The 15,284-nt window shown below is 32.2% G+C and overlaps 1 long non-coding RNA gene across 1 annotated transcript; it reads left to right on the forward strand.

Annotated features, from left to right (window-relative positions):
* Positions 1-201: 201 nt before the first annotated feature.
* On the forward strand, positions 202-14,782 carry LOC120889151 (uncharacterized). The gene is made up of 3 exons (XR_005733017.2): positions 202-2,009; positions 7,793-7,905; positions 12,450-14,782. It is a non-coding gene; the product is annotated as an uncharacterized LOC120889151 (long non-coding RNA).
* Positions 14,783-15,284: the final 502 nt, after the last annotated feature.

Below are 15,284 nucleotides of genomic sequence, written 5' to 3' on the forward strand. Positions count from 1 at the left end.
AAAGAAAATTCTCTTTGTACAGCTGAATGGCTGCACTAGAATTTTCAGTGTTCAGATGTAATTAGAAAACAGCTGTGAAGGAAAATCAATTGTTCCTGGTAGTCAATGGCTAATTTTCCACAATCAAAATAAAGAATGCAATATGACATGTTTGTAATGAGCAAGTAATTGTTTCTCTTTTGTTTATTGTTTTAACATTTTTCCCCTTTATTTGTAGGAGCTGTCATTTGCTTGCTGCAGAACAACTTCTTCCAGTCTTTGCTTCTCCCATCCATATTTAAATACTAGCAACTGCCAAGGAGGCTCTGTAGTCCAGCTTAGTTTATTCAAGATTGCCTTATGATGGTGATTTGTGGACTAGCAAGGAAATGTTGTCCTTGCTTCTATGAATTCAGAATAAAGCTTCCATAAATGGAATGATTATTAAACAATAGCATTTATTCATGGGATTTAACTTTGATTCATTCTGCAAAGGTCTCATGTGTCAAAAAGATGCAGTTCCAGGAATTCATTGACCTGCTGCTCCAAGTGCATCTGCATCGCAAAACAAAACAAAACTGAAACCACCACATGGCTCTTTTTCTTTTTTTTTTTTTTAATATCCTTCTTCTATCATTAGCATAGACAGGAAGGTATTGGGGCAGCAGATGGATAGCAAAGTAAACCTCTATGGTGCACATTTGGAATTCAGATGGATGGGAAATGAACTTAAATGCTAGAATAGGCCAATGAGAGTAAAATTGTTTTATCATGCAAAAGAGTCTGGTTGAGAAACACCAGGAGGAATAACACGTTTATGCTGCTTTCAGTTGATAAAAAGAAAAAAAAAAAAGTAAAACAAAATGCTTATATTACTTAGTGAAATTAAACTCTATATTATTTGCTTTATACACTTATATTTCTCTGGATCATTCTTGGAAAGCTAATATAATGGCAGTTGAAGAAGGAAAAGAATGGTACAAAAGATAGATTCTCAGTTGCTGTGTGATACTAGGACAATTTCTTAGCTTTCCTGCATTTTGTTAAGAGTAAATGATAACAAGTGAATATTTGAATTATTCACAATAAGTGAATAATTATTACCTGAAGTACACTATTGCACAAATTAATAATTACAAGAGTTTTAATTTCTGGCAGAAAAGCATTCTTCAATCTTTCAAAAATGCATGATTAGCCACCAGTAGAAAGTAAACCTACAAAGTTTCAACATCTTCATTTATACCTGTGATCAGATCAACAACTGTCTGACAATATAGCTGAGGTTTTTATAACATTGTGTCTTCAGACTGCCTGTTCCAGAATATATATAATTTATCTATTTCTGTGCCCTAAAAATGATACTATAGGCTGAAATAAAAAGATATAAGAAGAGAATTCTATATTTTTTTGAAGTTGATAGAATTACTGACTGAACCAAAATTTAAATTAAACTTTGAACGCTACTGGTCTAGTTATTATTTTAATAATGAATATTATAAAATTTAAATTTTAATACACTTTGTAAGTGGCTAAGGTGCCATACAGATTTTATTAAGAAATTTTAGAAAGTATTAGCCTCTGTGATTATATATTTTTCAACCTTTTGTTCTTCATCATTTTAGCTGAAATATCAGTAACTTAGTATTCACACTTTCCCCTCAAATAACTCATACTTGCACAGGTTTTTACCTCCGCCTACTCTCAGCATGGAGTATCCCCTTTCCACTTTCCATGTCTTTTTAAGCACTGTAGTCAAGGTCAAGAGATGTTTGAGTTTTAATTAGTTTTGTGTATTTTTTGAAGCTCAAATATCATATCTATAATTTTAAACCTTTGGCAGCAATGAAACCTAGGGGAACTGATTGGAAGATCAACTAAGAGGGAATAACACCATGACAGTGGCAAGAGGAAAAGCAGCTAAAGTTAATTTAATGGTATATTAAAACATGCATTTTAGGACACAACAACCGATAGAAGAGAAGGATGAAGACAGAAAATGACGGAGTTTTGTAAATTGTCCAGTTTTGCAGGTAATTTATAATCTCTCTAACATGCCTCCTATGTCAGCACAAGCCTTCACCCACAACTTTGATCATATATCTGGCAAAACTCCTTTTGCCTTGGTTACAAACATAAATAAGTAAGTTTCCTGTGTCAGCTCTATAGCTTTCAGGAATTTGAAAATTGTGGGTCTAACATCAAGAAAGAAGGCTTTTAGAATTGGGGTACTTGTTGGCAATTGGAAAGGGAGTTACAGAAGAAGCTCCTACTGCTGAGATTCTAAGATCTTCACTTTTCCTTGGTCTTCTCAAAGGTGGATTTTTTAAGCTCTTTCTTTGCTTTTATGATCAATCAACCAAAATAATTTTTCCAGAAGCTCATGATTACCCAAACTTCCTTTTATTTTTGAGGGTTGGTTTCAGGTGTGTCATGTTCAAATAGGTTAAAATAATAAATAAAGTAATACAGAAGGTAGTATCTGATAGTGGCTTGAAGCAATTGATTCTGAGTTAACAGTGGTTTTGGAATTATTCAGTAGGTTGAGATGGAACAAGCAGGAGAAATACAATACCATCTACATTGTTATGTAATAGCCATGTTTGACGAGGGTGAAATATACAATCAAATTTTTATTTTGGATCCCCTAAAACTATATTCCCATTAATCAAATCTCTGTGAGTCAGGTAGGTGCTTCCATAGATCAATTTATAGGATGTAAGAAATTGGGAAAAGCATGTTGTTCTTTTCTCATGAAGAGAAACAGTTGCTTTGGGTATACTGGAATATTTAACATAAAGAATAGCATACCCTGAATTTGAAATTCTTGCATCAAATTATCAAATGAAGCTGAAGTTGGACTTGAAGCAGGGTAAAAAAATACTACTGACTCCTTCTTATAATAGGAGCAATGGGAATAAATTCCAAATTCAGAGACTAACCATATTTTGCTGAAATATTTTAGAGATTGGCCTAGAATGTGTCTGAACTAGGTTTGTTATATGAAATTCAGCATATTGATTAAAATACACTGTGAGCCAAATACACTGGGTGAGTCCTGGAATATGAAGTTCGGAGATATTCCCCTTCTCCAATAATGTGTGAGTGTGTGTGTGTGTGGGGGGGGGCGGGTACGCGCTTGCTTGCTTGTGTATGTGTATATGATTGTGCTTGTGTTCTAGGGATAAAACCCAGGGTTGCTACACCTCCAGCTTCTCTCCTCCAATAACCAGTAAGCTCTGTTCTGCTGAAGAAATTTCTATTTTGTCTTCTTTGCTAATGAAGATATGAATCTATGATGGAGGAGATAAAAATTCTCTGAAATCTCTTTGCCAGGGCTATTTCATAATAAATAAGATACATAACTGACTTGGGGAAAGAGTTTCATACATAAGTAATAGTAAGAATTTGGAAATAAATGTCAACAAAAATTCTCAGGAATTTTGCCTGGTGAGGATGAATATAACTTTCAAACAAATTTAAGGTTTTTTTGTTTTTCTTTGTGTTTGTGTGTGTGTGTGTGTGTGTGTATGTGTGTGTTGTTCTTGTTGTTGTTTGTTTCACTTTATTTTGTTCATTTTCCCATATATTCACTCAGTAGAAAAGTATCTATTTGTTTGGGAAACAATGTGGCTAAAACAAATTGGAATAAAAATTGATCTATACTATGTTACATATTTCAACATCTAAAACTTTCCCTATAATAAAAAGAAAAGTTATGGATGACCAGGGGAAAGAAGGATATTGAACCAAATCTGTCATTTGCATACCCTACTTGGTTTATATCCAATTTCTGCTTTTTTGCCCATATGTTTTGCCTTCTCTGTTACATGAGTTGAAATCTTTCCAACATTACCTAAGGCCAGTTCTCTGAATTGGATGTAGTTCCTGAAATTATCTTTCCTCATTCCGTCATCACTGTGTTCTTCTGTTTACTGCATCATTCTGTTATCTATAAATATTTCCTATTAAAAATAAAAATAAACCTAAACATGTATCCCCTTCCTTCCAAGTTCAACCCAGATTCTTAGTTTGCAATAAAATGATTTATAGAATTATTTTTCTCACTTGATCTACTTCCTCTCCTTCAATTCTGTCTCTGCATCGCCTCCAATTCAGATTTTATTCCTACCGCTCAACAGGAAAAGCTCTTCCTAAAATTGCCAGTGATTACCTAATTTGAAACTCCATTTTCAGTTTTCATGCTAATATCACAAAAGATAAACTTAAACACATGTTTGCTCCTCCCTTCTAGAAACAAGTCCTTCACAGGGCTTCACGATATCTATCACTCTATCTTGGTTCATCATTTCTTCTGAACCTTCTTTGCCCCATCTCGTTTTTCTTTTTTACTTTATGTAGTAGTAGTCTACATTTAGAAATGTGCCAAGATCTTTGGCCATTTTTTTTCTATATGTACTTATTCTCTAACTGATTTTGTTCAATCTTATGACTTTAAGACCATGCAAAGAGCAATGACTTTCAATATGATGTATTATTAAACTACATCTCTCCTGAAACTCATCCTCTTATAGCCAAATCAATACTTAATATTTACTTGTATGTATAATATTTTTATTAATGTTATATTCATAATCAAACTTCATATTCCTTTTTAAAATTATTTTCCAAATTTTCTTATTGCAATATAGTATTTCAAACTATTGATGTGCCACATTTGTATATCAGTTTCATTAATGTATACATTTGGCTTTTGCCAGGTTGAGATTCTTACAAATTGGGCTACCATGGACATTTTTCCACAATTTTGGTAAATATAGATATTTTTTCCCTAGGTATATATGTTGAAGTATAATTTTTGGGTATGCACAAGATCAACTATAGTGGATAAAGCCCCAAAAGATTTTTGAAGTGGGACACAGATTTATATATTTATTAGCAGTGGATGAGTTTCTTGTCTGAGGCCTGTGCAGACTGACGCTCTGTAGTTTGTCTTTAACTTTTTCTATTTTGGATAATTTTTAGTTCACAGTTGTCATTTAATGTACATTTTCCTCATCATTGTAGAAATAAGGTATTAATGCATGTCATTGCCCATATGCTGACTTCTTTTAAATGCTCATTCAAGACTTTTTTCCCACTATCTTGAGTATTGCTAATTATTTCAAAGTTCCTTCATTCCTTCCTTCTTACTTTTCTTCTTTCTTATACTGGACAAGAAATCTTTATCAAAATTATATAATTGCAAGCATTTCTCTCAGTTTTGGCTTGTCTTTTCACTCTCTTTAAAGGGTAAATATAATTAAATTGTACTTTTTCTTTATTGCTTCAAAATGTGTATCATGTTTTACAAATTTTGCCTACTCCAATGTCAGAACAAGATTCATCTATATTTTAGTCTAAGAGCTTTGCTACTTTAATTTTTAATATTTGCATATATAATCAATTTGAAATTTATGGTTTATGTGTGTTGAAACTAAGGCTTAAAACCAATTTTTTCTAGGTAATTAAATTTTGATTGGGATTATACTGGCTATATAAATCAATTTAAAGAAAATGGAAATATTAAAAGTAGTAAGTTTTCATATCCATGAACATTTTACCCTTTCTTTTCTAGATTATATAATTTTGCTCAAAAATATTTTATAATTTCATTCAAGACCTTAGTTCATCATTCATTAAATTCATTGCTAAGTAATTAATGATGACAAAGGCAATATATACTGATTCATTCAAAAATTTCTTTTTTGTCTATTCCTGATAGGTTGACAAGTTATGCAAATTGAATTTCTTTCTATCAATATGATAAATTCACTTTTTAATCTAATATTATAAAAATTCCAAGAAATTTCTATGTTTAAAACCATATCTGTTTGAAAAATTATTTTTATTTATTTCTTTCTAACTTTTATACATTTGATTCATTAATTGAATTGCCTTTTGTCACTAATAAGAGCTTTCAGTACAATGTTGCATAGAAAGTGATGGGAAATATCCTGTTGTTTTTCTAACTGTAAGGATCATTTTCACTTTCTATTAAAAATTTTAATAATAACTATTACATTTAAAATGTTTTCTGTAGTTATGTTTGAACATAAGTTCTTAAAAAATCTTGCTCTTTTCTGATTATTAAGAGTCTTTAAATTATTTCATTATTCAATTTTATAAAAACTTTTTTTTGTGTAGCTTTTGAGATGAAAACATGAATTTTAAAGTTCAATTTTTGAATGGGAAAATCTAAATAGATTGAATTTCAAACTTTAGGTGTATCTTCAATTCTTGAAACAATTTATTATTTTTCTTTCTTATAGTGGTTTAATTTGCTTATAATTGTTTAAGACTTTAACATTTATAGAAAGATTAGTCTGTGATTTCTTTTCTTCCATAATATTTTAGGACATCTCAGCAACAATTGTACTTAATTTCAAACAATAACTTACAAAATACTTTCTTCTTTTCTCATCTTAGGAGTTTAAAATTGCTGTTGCTTTGTTCTTTAAAAAAAATGACACATTCTCCAGTAAGATTTTTGTGTTACCATTTTGCCATTTTACATTCTAAGAGGCTAGAAATATGTTATTTTTTAAGAGATAATATCACTTTTTTTGTAAATTGATGTTATTTTTCTAAGAATTTTGTTATCTCATCAAATTTTTAATTTTATCTTTGTTCAGAACTTTTTTATCTGCTGAATCTACAATGATACATTCTTTTTATTTTATTTATGATTTCTTTCTTTTATTCATTTTTTGATCAGTCTATTAATTCTATAATTTAAAAAAACTCTTTAAAAATCAAATTTTATGGCTTTTAATTTTGTCTGTGTTCTACATCAACCACTGAGAAGCATGAACTAGTTTTCAATATTTCTATAAATGTGTCTTCTTAACCATGTTGAAGCCATATTGTAGGTACATATAATTTATATTTGTGGATATTTTTTCTGGTGAATTAATGATTACTGTTATAGATCATTTTCCCGTGTTGCTTCTTCACCTAAGGTTACTGCACTTGATGTTAATATAGCTTTTGCCACATTAGTACTTGTCCTATAATTTACCTTCACAGCCTTTCTGAGATAAAATGAAAACCCGCAGAGTTCAGGGCTCAGTCTGTTGTTTCTGTGTCTCTTCCTTCCCAGAGCTTAGTTGATCTCCATGTCCTGGCTCCGTTGACAGCTTCTTGCCTCCAATTTTATTTATTTAGTCATGTAAGATGTCCAGTAACTTTCCTGGCTCTGTGGACTTGGCATAGACCCTCAGAAACAGATTTGCCCCAAATCAGCAACTCTTGTCAGAGAAGCAGATGTACAATGTCAGCTCATTTCTCTGTAATTCCCTTGTCTCTGCAATCTTGAATCCTCAGTTTCTGTAAGCTCATCAGTTCTTTCATATATTTAATTCTTTTTTTTTTTCATTTTATGCAGCTTTTCTTGTTGTTCTTGAGGGAAACATTGGTTCAGTGCAAGCAATTTCATCATTACGAAGAAAGACCATTTCTCTGCTCAAAACACATCACATTCAAATCAAAGCCAAAGTCATTACCAGCATGTAGATCCAATATGACTTGACTTCTCAGACACAATAGGCTAGCCCTGCTTTCCTCTTCATTGTACTTTTGACTTTTTAAAAAATTTTCTTTATATTCTATGATTATCCCTTACTATTTGTTTGTATTTCCTGGATTTTTTTCCCCTCAAAGTATTTCCATGACTCATTCTTTGTGTTCTGTCTCTGCTTTATGGTGTTTTAATAGAAGGCCTATCACCTCAGTCCACATTCTTCCTGTGCTGTTTTATTTTACTTAATAGTCCTTATCTCCATCTGTCCTAATGTTTATTTATTTGTATTTTCAGTGTTTCTCTCCCTCTCTCCAGGAGGTTATATACTCCTTGGAAAAAGGAATCTTGTCTACTTTGGACACTGATCGATACCAGCACTTGTGGCATTTTCTATTGGTATATACAAGGTATTTAATAAATATGTATGTATTATAATAACCCACACTTTCATCGTATATTGCTTTGCTAAGACAATTTTCTTTTGTTTTTCAAAGTCAAGCCATAGATGAAGATATTTCTAAGAAAATTTTGAAATTTTTTTAATAAGAAGTAAAATAAAAAAATACAAGAAACATAAGAACAAAAAATGACAAACCTTATTATAGAAAGTTAATAAACATGCTTAATGTAGGTTTAATAGAAGGTTTGGTATGAAAATTGTGATGAAATTGTAGTTTTTGAATAAAATAAGGTCAGGATGTATGATGCATTCCATTGATTGCTGCAGGTAAGCATTTGAGTTCTGGGGAAAAACACTTTTAAAAGCAAGACTTTAAAACACTTGATGCATAAAGCAGAACTCTGTAGAAACACTGTTTTCTAGATTTTTTTAAACTTTCTGTTTTAGTTAGCTTTTTTAGTCTTGGACTAAAAGACTTGACAAGAACAATTTCAGAGGAGAAAAAGTTTATGTCGGGACTTATGGTTTCAGAGGTCTCATTTCATAGGAGGCTGGCTCCATTCCCTGGATCTTGAGGTGAGGCAGAATATCATGGCAGAAGAGTGTGGTGGAGGGAAGCAGTTCACATGATAATCAGAAAGCAGACAGAGAGACTTCACTCACAGATACAAAATATATACCCCAAAGGCACACCCCCAGTGCCCATCTCCTCCAGCCACACCCTACCCACCTTCATTTACCACTCAATTAATTTCATTAGGGAATTAATTCATTGATTGGGTTAAGGCTCTCGTAGCCCAGTAATTTCTCCTTTGAACCTTCTTGCACTGTCTCATACATGAGCCTTTGTGGGACACCTCATTTCCTCATTTTCCTATATCTATAAGGAAAACAGACAACAGAAGTATGTGAACTCTAGAGAAAAAATATATTACAACTTAATAATATATTTATAAAGAAAAATATTATCAGAGCATATTTGAAAAATTTTTTTCAGCACAGATAGTAAAAGCCAATATAAGTTGAGAATTAAAGAGGAGATGGAGGAGTAGAAGAGCACATTTAGAATTCTCTTTTTATCAAGTTTCTTCAGAAAATCACCTTACTGAGGAGGAGCAGAGGGAAGTTCCACAGGGAGCATTTATTTAGGATTTTTATCCAGGTATGTGTGAAGTGTTGAATTGTCTCCCTCTATAATTTATGTGTTGAAGTTCTAACTCCCAGTGCCAGAGAATGTGACTGTGTTGTACACAGGGTCCCCCCACCCTTCTCTCTTGTTATTTTTAGTTATACATAACTTTAGGATTCATTTTGACACAAAATTATGGAATATATTTTTTCCAATGCAGTTCCCAGCACTTCCCCTTTCTCTCCCCTTCTCCCTCCCCCTGTTCCCTTCCCTCTCTTGATCTTTCTGCTATTAACTTATAGTTTTTCTTTATTTTGGTTTTTAATTAGTGGATATGCATGATGGTGAGATATACTTTGGTATATTCACATACATGCACAGGAAAGTCAGGGTAGATTGGCTGCACTGTTCTCTTATCCCAGCTCTTTCCCCTTCGCCTCAGTCCCCTTCATCTAGTTCACTAAACTTTTATTTTATGGAATCCCTTCCTCCTGTCTCCAGTTTCCTTTCTCTCTCTCTCTCTCTCTCTCTCTCTCTATTTATTTATTTATTTGGAACTAGGCATTTAACCCAAGGCACATTATCAACTAACAACATCTCCAGCTATTTTATATATATATAATTTTGCTGATATTACAGGCTTGTAAAACCACAACCAAATTTTTTTTTCTCATTTATATGAGTAGGGGTCTTTAAAAAGTTAATAAAGGCTAAAAAAGATCATTAAGATGGGTCCTAATTAAATGCAATTTTACCCTTTCTAGAAGAAAAGATTAGGATACAGATTGCAGATGAAAGAGCATATGAAGACAAAGAAATAAGATAGCCACCTCCAAGACAGAAGCCTCAGAAGTAGCTCTGATGATATATTGAACTTGAACTTCTACTCCTCAGAACTAGGAGGAAATAAATTTCTACTGTTTAAGCCATCTAGCCAATGATACTGTTTCAGAGTCGTAATTAATACTGCATATTTTTACATTAAGGAGAAAATATGTAAAAAAGATAGATGAATGAAACAATGTAGAAAGGGGATGATTTTTGAAACAGACAAAAAGTGTGATAGAGAGATATATCAAGAGGTATACTCATGAGGAAGAAATTGAAGAAATGTGTTTGTTCAATTTTATCAAAACTACTTTTTACAAGGGAAATTTATAGGCATATCAATATATACACCACATTTCAGTTTCTACATATTGATCTTGAATGTCTAAGGCTAATTTCTAACACTATATTATTGACATAGTCATCAGGAAGTTTGGACTATGGATTCTCCATCACTTTCATGGGTGGACCCACAGGGGCTGCCCTTTTGTCTGGGAGGACATGTCAATTACCTTCACATATATTTAACTAAAACCCATTATCATTACATATATCGCTTTGAGTAGACAATAAGATCAATAATAGTAAATTAAATTTTTCAGTTAAATATACTTTAAAATTTGCAAGACAAATATTTTGAAAAATAGATAATATTAGAAGTGAGTAGTACCAAAAGAATCAGAAGGACAAATATACAGAAGAATCCAGATGAATGAAGCAATGTAAAAAGGTGATGCTTTTTAAATGAGAACACAGATGTGGTAGAGGGATGTATCAGGAAGTAAAATCATGAGTTAGAAATTGGAGGGTATGTTTATGAAATCTTATGACAACTTTTTTGCAAGAGGAGTTTATAGGCACATGAATGTGTATATAAATATATAATCTAAATAAATTCAGTGATACTTAGTAACTTATATACAATGACAACAAAGAGATATCTAAGGATTTATCAGAAATCAGAATAGAATCAGAATGTAATAACCAAATGGAAGTAGAATGAATAATAAGAAAATGTGATACTGATATATATATGTGTGTGTGTATGTATGGACACACATATGTGTGTCCATATAGCACATTTGTATGGCATAATTTATATGTATATATTTACATATGAATATTATACTTATATATGCATATTACATATTTATATATGTAATATTGTGCTGAGAGCCATTGCCAAGTAGGAATGAGGCATCGAAATTTCCTTGCCAGCGTATCCCATGTCGCTTAGAGGAAGGACTCGTGGAAATGGACTTGCCTTGGACATTTGCAGTGACATTGCATGTATGTTTGAGAAAGGTGACCCTGCTCAAGGACCAGGGTGGATCCCAGTTTGAGGAGGATCCTACTGGATTAGGGCGGATCCAGGTTTAGGGTGTATCCTGCTGGGAATAGGGAGTATCCTGCTCCTTGGGTTTAGGGCGGTTTTAGGTTTAAGGTGTACCCTGCTGGGAATAGGGCGTATCCTGCTGCCTCAGGCATGCCTGCTCCCAGAGTATTTGGGATTTAGAACGTGAATTTCCCCAGAACGTGTTTATAGAGGGCCGGTGTGAGCTCTGGAATAAAGAGTTGCTGTTTGAATCTATAAGGCTGTGAGTGACTTGTGATTTTGTGCCCAGCCAGATTGCGGCAATATTGCATACCATACACATATATGTAATATTTATATATGCATGTAAAACATACATATATGCAATATTTATGTATACATCTATATTAAATATATGTGTAATATCACTATATAATATATATATACATATATTTGCAGTAAAATCAGAATGTAAATTTACATGGTTTATTCACATACATGCATAGGAAACTGAATATAAAAGTACACTATAGCTTGTGTATTGTTATCAGAGGGTCAAAGGAAAATCCAAGCATCTAACTAGTTGGATCAGTATGGACCACTGCATTGAGCTAATATGGTATGGGCCAGAAACTTCATTCTCACAAAAGGGATAAACTCCAGTTGGATTACTTGATGAAATTATACATAGTTATTAACAATATATAGGTTATTTATATTTGTAATCTTAAATACTAGCATGATTTTTCTTGTCATGCACTAATATTTAATTATGCTTTGAGAACTTCAAAATCACTCATTAAAATACTAAATGCTGGGCACAGTGGCACACTCCTATAATCCCAGCGGCTCAGGGGGCTGAGGCAGGAGCAATTTAGCAAGCCCCTAAGCAGCTCAGTGAGGCACTGTCTCTAAATAAAATATAAAAAAGGGACTGAGGACGTGGCTCAGGTTAAGGGCCCCTCAGTTCAATCCATCATTCCAAAAACAAAACAAAACAAACCCAAAACAAACAAACATGCTACATGCAAAATAGAGACATTTTCTCCCTTTTAAAATTTATTTTCCACATTGCTAATTTATGCTTAGTAATCTATTACCTAGACAGATGTGTCATTACTATCTGAATTAATACTTTTGGAGAAAAACAACCTCACTATTTATCAAAATGTATGAAAAACATTTTCTGTATTTTTAAATAATAGCACTTGGCATCAGTGAGAGATTCTAAATTTCCAAGTTCTCTAACTTCTCTTCTGTTTTCTTCTTTTTCTTACAGAAGTTTGACCTCTCTGTCTTGCAGGTGAAGATATTTTGACTTCAGAATGAACAAGAGGGTATTATAATTCTCTGCAGGCACTGAATCTCTAGCCATTGATCTGTGTGTCATTTCAACAGACTTTCAGGCAGAGCAATGTTACAGTCTGGCAGCAGATCATGAAGGCCTGAAGAAACCTCCTATTCTGATTAATAAAAGAAAGTAAATACTTCAAATTTGTTTATTTTACGTGAAAGGTAGCCTGTGGTTGAACATATACATGTATTACCTTTTGAAAATCACAAAAATATTTAGTTTGATTCCAATAACATTTGAAATCATGGATTCATATATCAGATATTGAATTAAAGAGGAAAAAGAGCATTGGAGTATAAACACTGAAAAATGATGTAAAACGAAGAAAGCAGTGGCGGGGGTGCATAAAACAGACACTTGAGAAATTTTTCAGGCATGATTCTTTGTCTTCTTGAACTCTGATTTAAAGGTTGCTTAGCAACAGTGGCAGTAACAGCTGGGACACCCTTGATCTTGTTGTGTAAACTATTAAAAATAGGTGATGGAAAGTGGCACCATGGAAACAATGACTCTACTGAAGCAGGTGTCTGTAATGCTGCTTTGCAATCTAATGTTAGAGGCGTAAATTACAAAAGGCAGAAAAATGAAGTAACCATGGCTTTCATTCTCCTAATCTTTGAGTATGGTGAAAGGTATTTATTTTCCCCGTCTATATTTTCCTTCAGTTTCCCAAGCCTTTTGGTATAATCAGTTGTTGATAATTTTAACTGATTACTTGATATTAAATTTTTATTTCCAAATTTCAAAAATCATTCCATTTTTTTTGAGCAACCAAAGACTCATCAAATCTAGATTCCACATATTCACTTAAACACAAATCAGTATCAAGTGCTATGTCAATGTTATTGTACATGCATCTTCAGTTTTCTCATTTATGAACATTACTTTTCAAATACCAGTCATCTTGCACTTATTTATTTTAGATTAAAGTGAGTTTGAATGTAATTTCAAATTAATTAGAATCATCTGAAGTTTTTCTTGTATTTGGCTTTACAATTAAATATTTTTAATAAAAATCATATAAAAATGCACTATTTCCTATTTTTCACAGACTTTCTTGGTTTTGTGGGATACCCACACCTGGTAACCTACAGGCCATTGTAAACCACAGTATTGACTGAGGTGAAGGGGACTCTTTTTCCAACAGTGTCAATTAAATTAAACATTTCTTGTCCTTCAAGTGGATTTTTCTGTTCTACGCATTCCATTGAAGCACCCTTAAAGAAGTATAGATATTAAGAGATTTCATAATTAGGGAATTTAATCAAAATTAAAAATAACAGGAATGGTCTCTAAGACCAATTCTACCCTATTTCATACACAAGGAACAGAAGATCCAACAGATACAAACCTCAGTTATGGGTAGAGACTATAATTATTAAGATAAAGTATGAGTTAGTGATAAAGCTAAGATTTGGGATTTCTATTCCAGAGTTCTTTACATTGCATTAAAAAGCTCAAAATTCCACCAAAAATTTTGACAACTTGGGAAGATTTTATTACTGAATAATATTTGAGTAATAATAAGTTACAAGAGCATTTCTGCACATTTAAGTTTTACAAACTCATACATTAATCTTTGTCTTCATAAAACTCTTAGAAACAAATATCAGCCATATAAATAAAATACTATTAACATCAGATGCAAATATTAGATAATCCATTGACTCTAAATTGAAGAAAATCATAAAGCAGTAAAGAGTCTTTAACTCTCTCATCTGCTCACCTACAAGTTTGGAGGCATGTAGATATGGTTGATCTTGGTATCTACAGAGTGATATAAAAATAATTCTCTATTAGAAGATGTTTGGAGTCAGGTTCAGTGATTCAGTGGCAGGAATCAAAGCACATGGTTTCTTCTCACAGAAAAGGGGACAGATAATGAAAAATGGAATTATGGCATTTACAGGAAAAGACCTAGAGCTAGAGACTGTTCATGTTAAACAAAATTAGTCAAATTCAAAAGATTAAGGTTCTTATGTTTTCTCTCACATGTGGAAACAGTAGAGAAAAAAGGAAACCAATGATGGGAGTTGATTTTCTAAAAATCAAAGTAAGATCAATGTAAGAAAGGACTCAAGTGATGGGAGGTTGGGAGGAAGGGGTGAAATTCAGGGAAATGATATTGGTCAGATTATATTGTTGTATAGTATGCATGCATAACTATGTAACAACAGATCCCACCAATATGTACAACTGTAATGCACTAACAAAAAATGTAGAAGAAAAAGAAAGGAGAAATAAATTATTGCTTATGATTATGGCTTTTGTTTTCCATATAAAATGCATTAAAAAAGCTAATAGAAATAAAATTTATTAAAGTTGCCACATAAAATATTAATATGTAAAGTGAAATAATTTCCATAAACATGATTAAAAGTGAAATTGAAATAAAAATAATATACTTTTCAAAATAATGTATAAAATATGGACCACAACAAACTTAGTCCTTAGAAAACTACTGAACTTTACTAAAGATCATTAAATAAGTCATAAAAATGAAAATAAAATGCAATTTTTATATAAAATATGTCTCAATACTATAAAGAGAGCAATAAATAATAGTATGTGAAATTAATGATAGTAATAATATTCAAATAGAAAGTAAAGGAAAGCAGTCTTGTCTCTCAATATTACCATGCACTTGAAAAAATATCAGTGGCTCATCTAACTGTTCATATATTGAAGGGAAACTTTTTCTTAGGTTTTGAAATATTGTTATATTATATAATTCAATGCTTGAGGAAAAATTAAAAATTT

This window comes from Ictidomys tridecemlineatus, chromosome 8 (genome assembly GCF_052094955.1).
Source record: "Ictidomys tridecemlineatus isolate mIctTri1 chromosome 8, mIctTri1.hap1, whole genome shotgun sequence".
In the NCBI taxonomy this organism is placed as follows: domain Eukaryota; kingdom Metazoa; phylum Chordata; class Mammalia; order Rodentia; family Sciuridae; genus Ictidomys; species Ictidomys tridecemlineatus.